Genomic DNA, 12,907 nt, shown 5'->3' with positions numbered 1-12,907 from the left:
ACGGAATAGTGTAGATAGAGAGGTAGAAATTGACACACACGAGTGGAATGAAGTGGGGTTTTATTAGAACAAAAAAAAAAATACACACGTTCAAAAAATATCCGGCAGATGGCGCTCATCTGATCAGGATAGCAATAATTAGCATAACAAAGTAAGACAAAGCAAAGATAAAGTTCTTTGCAGGAAATGGCCAATATGTCCACCATCATTCCTCAACAATAGTTGTAGTCGAGGAATAATGTTGTGAACAGCACTGTAAAGCATGTCCTGAGCTATGGTGAGGCATTGGTGCCGGATGTTGTCTTTCAGCATCCCTAGAGATGTCGGTCGATCACGATCCACTTGCGACTTCAGGTAACCCCCAAGCCAATAATCGCACGGACTGAGGTCTGCGGACCTGGGAGGCCAAGCATGACGAAAGTGGCGGCTGAGCACACGATCATCACCAAACGACGCGCGCAAGAGATCATTCACGCGTCTAGCAATAAGGGGTGTTTTTTTTTGGTTCTAATAAAACTCCATGTCATTCTAAGCATGTGTGTCAATTTTTACCTCTCTATCTACATTATTCGGTGGTTTATTAAGTTTTCAAATTTATACTGACTTTTTGATCACCCGGTACTTGTCGATTTTCTAAATCGGGAAAATATTTGCTTTCCTGATGATATGTGCGGATGTTTACCACAAGGAGATAAACAAAATAAATAAAAACTGTCTCGAGTATTTTGATAAACCATTAACTTTTCCAACCATAACCTTCTAATGTGTTTCGTATTGGAAGTTTACTCTCAGTGTGTATTACCAGTATATAGTAGGACAAGGACTTTATATGCCTAAAGAATTAAAGAACTGTGAGGTGGTGAGCGAGCAATGGATAGGTTTATGTTGATTAGCAGGTAAGAAAAGCCATCATGGGTAGACGAGAATTGAGGCCGTAATTACGGCTATAAAGAGACCACCAAGAAGTTGGAAGAAGTACCCAAGCGAACAGATGTAGGTGAACCGATGAAGTTCTTCACACACCTAAATATAAGGGAAAAGATTGAGAAGAAAGTGCGCTGATGGAATTAGAAAATAGGGAGAGGCATCAGAGACCAACATTGTTGAAGAACATAATGCAAAGGTGAGACCATCAGCCAGTGATGTTTGTGAGGATGATCTGATTAATAAACAAGTCTAATCAAATTGTGTTAATATATATTATAATTTTTTGAGTGATCCAGTCATGACTCAGCCATAATCAAAAACTTTTTGCTTTTACCATTTACAAAATTTCAATGTCCGTTAGTGTGGTAATTATCCAGCTGTTGAGAACCATTTGTCTGCAGCACATGGTAGAGCGACCCACTCCTTCAAGAAGATAATATTATCTTCCAATGGTCACCAGCTGCGTGGTAACAGATATATGTGTATAAACACTTCACCAGCATCAGGTTTCTAGTGCTACAAATGCACCTTTGACCCACTGCACACCAGTCTGATTTTGTTATAGTGACTGAGCAGCCGTCTGCCTAGAAATATTTGGACTATGAGCTATTGATAAGGACTACATAGGCAGAAACTGTACAGCCACTGTGGAATTTACGAGAGCATTGACTAAAATGAACTTTATAGTGAAAAGTAATATATTCACTGATGCTCTCATCGAATAACGTGAAAATACAAGCACTCATGAAGCAGAATGAGTCCTGAACGATACAAAGGTCATGTAAAGTCCACGACGCAATACATCCTCCCTGTGCCATGGCGAAAATTTGTTCTACTCTCTTCGAGATAGGTGTCTCTAGCTCAAATGATAATGTGTGTAAAGGTGGTATCAATAAAACGACGTGTAAAGCGACATGATGACGTCAATTGGGGCCGAATGATAGTTGTAGCAGTAAGCTCTAAAGCTCACAAGATAAATGCGTTTCTTTAGAAATTATTATGGAGAAATAGTGCACTGGAGAACCGTTGATGTGTTTCTGGACAGTAACGAAACTGCTTTCGCTTGACGAAGACACTTCAGTAAATTTATCGTGCATTGCTAAATCGTTAGCTGATAGGCGAAGTTTCTTATTGATTTACGTGTTTTACTATAGCGGATACTGAGTCAATTAACATGTTGTATTATATGCAAAAAGAGTCATTATGAGATACAGTTAAGATACCCACTACATTGTCTCCCCTTCATGGAGTAGGCCCCTCTTCCGTGGTCTTCCGGGCTCTAATATTCCCTGTAGTATGTAGTTCAATTCCTGTTTTGTTACTCTTCTTTCTGGCACCCTGTCGATATGTTGTAGACATTTCATTCCTCGGAATAAATTCCCCACTACCCTCTGACGTCTTCATTTCTTACTTATCCCTCAAAGCACCATCTTACTCGCGTCTCATAAATTTCATATTGGTGGCCTATAAACGTGTTTCTTCTTGCTATCTTGTAATGCAGTACGCTGAGCTGTGCGTCTTATTATTTTTTTTTTTTTTGTTTCTTTCCGAACATTGTTGACTAGCGTTCTTTGTGCTTTACTGTACATCAGTGATATTTACTTAATTTATTCTATATGTCATCAGGTTGGTAGTTCATGCCCTAACGTAAGAAACTAAAGTGAGAAACTTGTTTTAAAACATGATCATTTAACACTATTTAGGAACGCACAAGATTTTTCCATCAAAGGCCACAACTAGAGTCGTTCTGTGAGAGATTTTAAAATGGTAATCCTAGTCTTACGTGTCTAGACAATGTATTTCTCTGCCGGCCGAAGTGGCCGTGCGGTTAAAGGCGCTGCAGTCTGGAACCGCAAGACCGCTACGGTCGCAGGTTAGAATCCTGCCTCGGGCATGAATGTTTGTGATGTCCTTAGGTTAGTTAGGTTTAACTAGTTATAAGTTCTAGGGGACTAATGACCTCAGCAGTTGAGTCCCATAGTGCTCAGAGCCATTTGAGCCATTTGTATTTCGCTTTTGCAGATCTTACTCACTCTCTTGTAAAATTATTTCGTCTTCAACGAACATCATGGTGTTTATACAATTGTTTATTCCTATTTGAATGCTGTCGTTTTCCTTGGTTTTGATTTTTTGACTACCACATTGTAATGCCTCTCTTGTTAGGAAGTAAGATCTAATTGATGTGTTGGTAAATGTGCCAACACCTTGTAGATAGAGGAGGCCTTAATGCACGCTATCTAACGCAGACGGGCGTGAATTCTGGAACAGGATAAGTAGTGAATTCTAATAAGAAAAGCATGCAGTTCCTCGAATACTTATCTTTTATTCTTTGATGTGAATTACAGCATTCTTGATGAGACATTTCATACGGTAACTATCAAACTATGTAAGGTTAATGGCGCCTTGCTAGGTCGTAGCCATGGACTTGGCTGAAGGCTATTCTATCTCTCGGCAAATGAGGGAAGGCTTCGTCAGTGTAGTCGCTAGCAAAGTCGTCGTACAACTGGGGCGAGTGCTAGTCCGTATCTCGAGACCTGCCTTGTGGTGGGGCTCGGTCTGCGATCACACAGTGGCGACACGCGGGTCCGACATGTACTAAATGGACCGCGGCCGATTTAAGCTACCACCTAGCAATTGTGGTGTCTGGCGGTGACACCACACAAATGTCGCTTCGGATATACTTGTATACAGGGTGGCCCAGTGATAGTGACCGGGCCAAATACCTCACGAATTAAGCAATAAGCATCAAACGAAAAAACTACAAAGAATGAAACTCGTTTAGCTTGAAGGGGGAAACCAGATGGCACTATGGTTGGCCCGCTAGATGGCGCTGACATAGGTCAAACGGATATCAACTGCGTTTCTTTAAATAGGAACTCCCATTTTTTATTACATATCCGTGTAGTACGTAAAGAAATATGAATATTTTAGTTGGACCACTTTTTTCGCTTTGAGATACATGGCGCAGTAATAGTCACAAACGTATAAGTACGTGGTATCACGTAACATTCTGCCACTGCGGACGGTGTTTGTTTCGTGATGCATTACCTACGTTAAAATGGACCGTTTTCCAGTTACGGAAAAGGTTGATATCGTGTTGATGTATGGCTATTGTGATCAAAATGCCCAACGGGCGTGTGCTATGTATGCTGCTCGGTATCCCGGACGACATCATCCAAGTGTCCGGACCGTTCGCCGGATAGGTACGTTATTTAAGGAAACAGGAAGCGTTCAGCCACATGTGAAACGTCAACCACGACCTGCAAAAAATGATGTTGCCCAAGTGGGTGTTTTAGCTGCTGTAGAGGCTAATCCGCACATCAGTAGCAGACAAACTGCGCAAGAACCGGTAATCTCAAAAACGTCGGTGTTGAGAATGCTACATAAACATCGATTGCACACGTGCCATATTTCTATTCACCAGGAATTGCATGGCGACGACTCTGAGCGTCGTGTACAGTTCTGCCACTGGGCACAAGAGAAATTACGGGACGATTAGAGATTTTTTGCACGCGTTCTATTTAGCGACGAAGCATCATTCACCAACAGCGGTAACGTAAACTGGCATAATATGCACTATAAGGCGTAATATGCACCTTGGCGGGTTAATGAATGGTACGGCATTACGGGAGGAAAAATAATCGGCCCCCATTTTATCGATGGCCATCTCAATGGTGCAATGTATGCTGATTTCCTACGTAATTTCTACCGATGTTACTACAAGAGGTTTCACTGCATGACAAAATGACGATGTACTTCCAGCATGATGGATGTCCGGCATATAGCTCGCGTGCGGTTGAAGCAGTACTGAATGGCATATTTCATGACAGCTGGATTGGTCGTCGAAGCACCATACCATAGCCCGCACGTTCACCGGATCTGACCTCCCCAGATTTCTGTCTGTGGGGCAAGTTGAAGGATTTTGCTATCGTGATGCACCGACAACGCCTGACAACATGCGTCAGCGCATTGTCAATGCATGTGCGAACATTACGAAAGGCGAACTACTCGCTGTAGAGAGGAATGTCGTTACACGTATTGCCAAATGCATTGAGGCTGACGGACATCATTTTGAGCATTTATTGCATTAATGTGGTATTTACAGGTAATCACGCTGTAACAGAATGCGTTCTCAGAAATGGTAAGTTCACAAAGGTATATGTATCACATTGGAACAACCGAAATAAAATGCTCAAACGTACCTACGTTCTGTATTTTAATTTAAAAAAACCTACCTGTTACCAACTGTTCGTCTAAAATTGTGAGTCATGTGTTTGTGACTGTTACAGCGCCATCTATCACAAAGCGAAAAAAGTGGTCCAACTAAAACATTCATATTTCTTTACGTACTATACGAATATGTAAAAAAATGGGGGTTCCTATTTTTAAAAAAAACGCAGCTGATATCCGTTTGACCTATGTCAGCGCCATCTAGAGGGCCAACCATAGCGCTATCTGGTTTCCTTCAAGCTAGACAAGTTTCGTTCACTGCAGTGTTTTCGTTTGACGCTTATTTCGTGAGACATCTGGCCAGGTCACGATCAATGGACCACCCTGTATACGAAGGAACAGTCTTTGCAGTGACTACAGCCATCATGAAGTACATGAATTGTATTTGCAGTTGTGAATACAAATCTCCATGTTCTGCATAATGGCATGACGGTAGTGAAAATTTTTGTCAGTCCGGGACTCGAACTCCGCTTTCCCGCTTTACGCAGGAGGTCGCCTTAGCCGCTTCCGCGATCAGTTCCAGAGTCAGGACCAGTATTTCATGACGACTGTGGTCGCCTCAGTACCTGTTCCTTCAGACGTGCATGTACAGGGTGATCAGAAAGTCAGTATAAATCTGAAAACTTAATCAACCACCGAATAATGTAGATAGGGAGGTAAAAAATGACACACAAGCTTGGAATGAGATGTAGTTTTATTAGAACCAAAAACAAACAAAAAAGTTCACACCGTCCGACAGATGGCGCTGGACATCAAAACGTCAGTGACTGCACATGGCAATCGTGTATAAAAGGAGCTGTAATGAGAGAGAGAATCAGATGCGCCAGCAGTCGCAGCATGTTGACCTTACCCAAAATTCACTTTTAGTGAAGCTGTATTATCAGAATGGGGAATGTGCTAGTTCAGCGTTACGATCCTATCGCCATAGGAAGGGGATTCGAACGGGTAAAGGTCCGTTGACAAATGCAGCTGTGGCGAGAATGATTTCGAAGTTGGAAGCCACGGGTTGTTTAGACGATACACCCCATAGTGGCCGACCGAGTACAAGGCGTAATGCTGCTGAGACAGTTCAGGATGAAATGGAGACTGTAGCGGGTTCGTCTATGCACGGGGAAGTCAGCGCTCGTGCAGTCGCACGTCGCACCGGCATTCCATACACTACTGTTTAGCTGACACTTAGGCGTACCCTCCGATGCTATCCGTACAAAATACAGTGGCATCATCAACTGTTACCTGGCGATTTAGTGAAGCGGAGGGCATTTGCCTTGTGGGCGTTTCAAAAGATGGCGGAAGATGACGATTGGTTGAGTAACGTGTTGTGGACCGACGAAGCTCATTTCACGCTCAGAGGGTCTGTCAACGCCCAAAACTGCAGAATTTGGGCTACCGAAAATCCTAGAACTGTCGTGGAAACTCCGTTGCACGACGAGAAAGTCACGGTATGGGTTGGGCCGTTTTTCTTCGAGGAAATGCGCGATTCTGGCTCTGTAACTGCTACCGTGTCGTGTGAGAGGTACGCCGATATGTTACAGAATCGCATCATCCTCAGCCTGGCTGATAAACACCTGTTGGAACGTACGATGTTTATGTAGGATGGTGCTCCACCCCATATTGCTAGACGAGTGACTTGTGCGCTTCGTTTGGTGATGATCGTGTGCTCAGCCACCACTATCGTCATGCATGGCCTCGCAGGTCCCCAGACCTCAGTCCGTGCGATTACTGGCTTTGTGATTACCTGAAGTCGGAAGTGTATCGTGATTGACCGACATCTCTAGGGATGCTGAAAGACAACATCCGACGCCAATGCCTCACCATAGCTCAGGACATGCTTTACAGTGCTGTTCACAACATTATTCCTGGACTACAGCTATCGTTGAGGAATGATGGTGGACATATTGACCATTTCCTGTAAAGAACATCATCTTTGCTTTGTCTTACTTTGTTATGCTAATCATTGCTATTCCAATCAGATGAAGCGCCATCTATCGGACATTTTTTGAACTGTTGTATTTCTTTGGTTCTAATAAAAACCCCTGTCATTCCAAGCATGTGTGTCAATTTGTACCTCTCTATCTACATTATTCCGTGATTTATTCAGTTTTCAAATTTGTACTGACTTTTTCATCACCCGGTATGTCCGAAAGAACTTCGCATCGTACTTCATAACAACACCGGCACTGCGATATCTTATAGTCCAGTGTGTTCGTTCACAGGGCTGGCAGCTCTCTGTAGTTAAAAAAGTGCGTGAAATATTGAAAGATGAACTTGAAAGGGTTTCATGCGATGTCCTCTCAGACTAAATGACGAGAACAATGACGAAAGGAAAACAAATGTGGTTAAGGCTATTGCTCACGTGAAAGGGAGAATTCGGGTCCGAGTCGAGGTCCGGCAAAAATTTTAACTGTCGTCATTTCATTATGCAGTTGACAATTGTCCGAGTTAGCAACTGCGCATCCATTTCACGTTTTGTTTTTCACTGTCTAACAGTGGCGTCAGTACAAATATTAGAAGGTGTAAGCTATAAGCTGCAGTTTTGTCCCACACCCGTATTACTTGTGTGGTTCCCGTCTTCTCTCTATATTGGTTTATCATTTTTTTTTTATTTAGATTGTCAAAAAATCGTATCAAGTACCTGGGCTACCATCCTCTTCCCAAAACATTCCATAAAATATGTCGACTGTACTTCTCGAAAGTTTCCTCCCAGTCCGCAAAACCACTATTTTCTTTCTCCCCACAACAGACTCCTTCCTTTTTCTTATGATTTGTCTTATTACAGTAACATCTATACTAATATGTGACGTGATACGCAATTAGCAAAAATCTAGAGGAGATCTTGAGCGATTTGCTTCAAAATTTTTACACGACGCTCTAATAAATATTCGGACGGTGGCTACGTAATTGTTTTTCTTCTGAACGACAGTGTGCAGGTTGTCAGTTAAAACCGACTGAGAAAAAAAATGCTGTCCTCTGAAAGTGTGTCTTCATTTACTTTCTCGTAGTCAGTTTTAACTTCGATAGCAGGCCAATTAAACAATTAGACAAATCTTTCTTTCATATAAACTGGTTCCCCATATATACATTTCCAATCAGAAATTGTACACATATCAATGTGCTGTTTCGTCTATCTTCACAGATCTAGCAGTTGGAGTGGTCTCTCTCATAGCCGCTATACTTACCATCCCAAACCATTTACACCATCATTAGAAGCGTATCAAGGTTTTGTTGGTAACAACAATACGGAAGACTCAAGGTCACATACCTAAATACTTTGGAACTGGTTTACCTATAGAGTGTTATTCTCATAAGCAATTGTATGTTGCCTTTCTCGAACTGGTAGTTCAGAAAACCAGTTCATATTCTTAGCACACAGAACATAAGAAACGAAAAACACTGTGTATTATGGAGTTTTGTAATCGTACTGTGTACAGAAAATTTAAAAAATCTTGAAAACCTTAAATAACGAAAAGGAAAAAGATAACAAAGGCATATTCTTCATTCATATTCTATTACATTCATTGTAATTTCGAGCTTCATACCTTCAAAGTTGGCGAAGTTGCATCAGGAGCCGAAATTTGCGTACTGGCACACCCCTCAAGGACACCCCAGATTAGGACTATACCCAATTCCCATACATGTTTAACAAATCCGAAGCACTGCTGGATCGATTGCTGTCTTATAAAGTGGTTATATGTAACTGTTGCTCAAGAGTATGGTTTTGAAAAATTATTTCATTACTTTGTGGCAGGGTGTCACAGCAAGTAGTGTCCAATTATTTCAGGATGAATACAGTCTTGGTTGCGAAAATTATTTAATGTCAATGACGCATTTCATCTTTTTGAAGCATCATCATATTGTGTAAAGACAGCTGTATATGGAACCTATCCGTCATACAGTCATATAAAATGGACTCAACAGTAACTGGATTTGCAATCCATCCGTCATAAAATCACATAAAGTGCAAGGTGAATCTTGAGCACACCAAGTGACACCACTATAGTAGTAAAAAATAGTACCAGACTTACAAAAATAATCGTCTTATGAGCCGCACGCACTACAATGTCTTTTGACAAGCACACAGATATCTTGTGAGTTTGTAGTTGTATTTGAGTGCACGCCAATAGGGCACTGTGCTGCGTGTACCAGATACTACGTTTAGTTTGACCCCACTTTGTAGTACTGTGGCGGTGTCAGCTGGTGTGTGCAAGGACCAACTTGCATTTTATGTGCTTTTATCACGGATGGATTGCGTATCCAGCTACTGTTGCGTCTATTTTCCATTTTATATAGCTACATGAGGAATGGGTTTCATATCCAGTAACTTTTACACTGATGATGCCCCAAAAAGGGTGAAACGCGTTATTGACATTAAATAATTTTCGCAACCAAGACTGTTTTCAATTTGACGGCGTGGTGAAACTTCGCTTTCTAGCAAGTAGTTACTGCTTTCACTAAATGTAGCGCCAGCAGTAGCCTACCATGTTTTAATAACTCTGGATTAATTTCGTCCCGTCCTGTGGCGCTTCCATTTTGCATTTGGGCTCGCGTTTACATGTAACTTGTCCATCGTTATCTACTACAAATCTGTGCACAACAGTGGACGGTACCAATTATTCCAAAAAGCCGATCGCATATATATAATTTTTCAGGGGGTCATATCTCAGGTTTTATTGATCTCAGAGATAGGTATCAGTGTCTTCGATAGCCCTTGGCCTAGCGAATATTCTTATACGTCTCGGAAACACGGGCATACTGTAACTATCCTTAAGTACAGGTCAAAATTTACACACTTCCTCCAGCACAGGCAAATTGGGCAAATAGGTTGGTTCTTCTACATTACGTATGATTTAGGGTTGGCCTATTGTTCGTGGGTGGTTCCTGAGAAAACCCCAAAAACCGATTTTTAGCAGAGTTTTGCACCATGCGCCGCTGTTTTCTAAGTACCTAAATACAGCAAATGGCTCAAAATCTTACCGTTTGTTCTTATGACATTCATTTAGATCCACCACTTTTCCTTTTTAGAAAATCTTTATCTGTTATGAAGATGCACTCGAAAAACTGTGATTTTTTTGTACCTAAAATACCTGTTGTGGAGTGGTGTGATCCAAGCATAGCCAACGACTTCTGCGGTGTTGAAGGGTGACTGCCGTGCGCAGGACACGACCCTCTGTCTGCTGGCAATTGTGTGGCGACGGCAGATGTATGCATTAGGTCTGCTGTGGTGTGAAACCAAATCCCCCCGGTGGACTTAGTGCGAGAAGGAACAGTCCCGTCCCAGTCTTGAACCGAGGACTGCAGCTGGCGGCGCCCAATAGTCTCACCGTCTACCATAGCACAATCTGCGTGGTAGTACTGCTGGCCTCCTAATGCCTCTATTTAAGAATTCACAGTTATTTATACCGCTCCGGGTAGTATTTGCTATATTGCCCAGCTCCCGGTCACGTAGCTCATAACCTGGTTATAGCCTTGGTGTGCTGTCACCGTTCTGCCCGCTCCGGCTATTACAGCTGCGCAGTGCTAGTTTCGCAGAGCACGGCTAGCCCGTCTCGCAATCCTTTGGCGCACATGCTGCCGTAAGCCGCATGTTTCCGCATTGTCCCCGCATCTCGTGGTCGTGCGGTAGCGTTCTCGTTTACCACGCCCGGGCTCCCGGGTTCGATTCCCGGCGGGGTCAGGGATTTTCTCTGCCTCGTGATGACTGGGTGTTGTGTGATGTCATTAGGTTAGTTAGGTTTAAGTAGTTCTAAGTTCTAGGGGACTGATGACCATACATGTTAAGTCCCATAGTGCTCAGAGCAATTTTTTTTTTTTTTGGCGCATTGTGCTTACCAGCCTGCAGTAGGTACCACAACGCACCGTGGCAGCTTCTTACTAATTTTACCTAAGTCGAGTAGCGGTGCTACAGAGGGGATGGCCATTTCTGCAACTTTTATTCTTGGCAAGTGATGGAGAAATTTGTTCCGTAAGTTCTTAAGGTTATGTCCTTACAGAACCTTGAAACTTTTTCTACATCATAATCGTTACCGAGATCCAGAAGTTCGAAGTCATCGTACTCATGCACGCAAAATATGCACGTACTCACCGATCTAAATCGTAAATATAGTTTTAACTAACGTAGGGAACATATGGCAAGAGTTCTGGGGCCATGAAATGGGTTATGAGGTCATCAGACTACATTTTTAGTAAACATTTTTTCATCAATAAAACCTAACGACCCTCTGTCTCTGTATAATTGGCTCTTCACACCTATACAAGCTGTCTTGTCCTAGAAATTATTCGATGGTACCACCGGCGACGTAAGCACCTCACAAGAAACCTGTCTTGTCACACGAATCTCTCTGTACCTGCAGATGCAACACAGTTTTATCAAGAAACAGCCCTGCTGCAGCATTGGAAGGAAGCGAACCGGCAAAAATGCTCCTGGGTGAGCACAAGAAAGATGAATATATTCCTCTTTAAAAGACTGACAGGAAAGTGGGGAACCGGATACCTCTGTCCTCATTCCATCTTCCTCAGAAAAAAAATTTGGTGTGCGAACACAGTCGCGCTTTTTGTGCTGAAAGACATTGGCAGAGATACAGTGACATTGGGAGACACAGGAGACTGTCTCAGTGGGAGAGAAAGACAGAGGAGGCAGTGATGGTCAGTGAGAGAGAGTGTAAGTAAAAGAGAAAGAGAAGTGGATGGAGATAGTAGCAGTTGCAGCAAAAGAGAGTGAAACACAGGAAATGAAAAAGAGAGAGGTAAGTGCACACCACACACAAATTTGCAAGGTGGGGGTGTACGGATGCCCCCTTCCCCTCCCACCCTTGGCCCCCCCAAGGCGCATTCTGGAACGAAATTTTAAAGACGTGGGTATAGGAAAAATATATTGGACCCCCTCCTTCCAGAATTTTTCTGCTGCCCAGATATGCTAATGTCAATAGGAAACAAAGACAAAAGTAGTTAGTGTAAGTGAGACACCAGACAGTGGCACAGAAATGTATTGCAAATTCAGGAGGCTGTGGAAACGAGAGGTAGGAGACATTGGCCATGGGAGAGAAAGGCAGAAGGAGCCTCTGTAAGTAAGAGAGGAGACCATATCAGTGACAGGGAGAGAAAAAAGTGCGGACAGAGGCATCGAAAGAGAGGAGCTGACAAGTCCGCCATTCGCCGGTTTACGGATGGGAAGGGTCGAATTATGTCAATTTTGCCCCATCGACAAATACCCACGTGTTACAAAATTGCAAGGTTCCCGCAATCACGCGTTAAAGTTTCCCAGTCTGGGGGTCAAAACCACGAGAAAATCCTCTCCGAGGACATGTGTGACGAGAGAGAAGGGAGGTTGAAGAGAAAGACAGCAGACTGCACACGACAAAAGAGGAGACAGTCACGATGGGACACAAAAAGAATTGGCCAAAGTCAATGGCGATGGGACAGAGAGACAGTGAAACAGGCAGAGAAAAAGCTGTAGAAAGGGTTGAAGATAGCGGCAGTGAAACTGGGAGAGGCAGACAGGGGAAAGAGCAAATAAGAGAAGAAGGAGGAGTGGGAGAGATACCTATATGTTGACAGTGGAAGTAAGACACAGATGCTTGGCTACAAATAGGGTTTGGGTGGAAGGATTTAGAATGTACTGCGTTAAAACAGCGCGAATACGTTCTAACACCTACTTTTTAGGTTAGAAGGTGGTATGAGTATTGACTCAGCTGGTTCCCTACTTCTTTCAAAGTATTTAATTAGGAACACAGACGCCTTTTTTGTGCTCCGCGAG

This window comes from Schistocerca americana, chromosome 1, assembly GCF_021461395.2.
Source record: "Schistocerca americana isolate TAMUIC-IGC-003095 chromosome 1, iqSchAmer2.1, whole genome shotgun sequence".
NCBI classification, from domain to species: domain Eukaryota; kingdom Metazoa; phylum Arthropoda; class Insecta; order Orthoptera; family Acrididae; genus Schistocerca; species Schistocerca americana.
The sequence above is the reverse complement of the archived record's forward strand: the minus strand, read 5'-3'. Positions refer to the sequence as shown.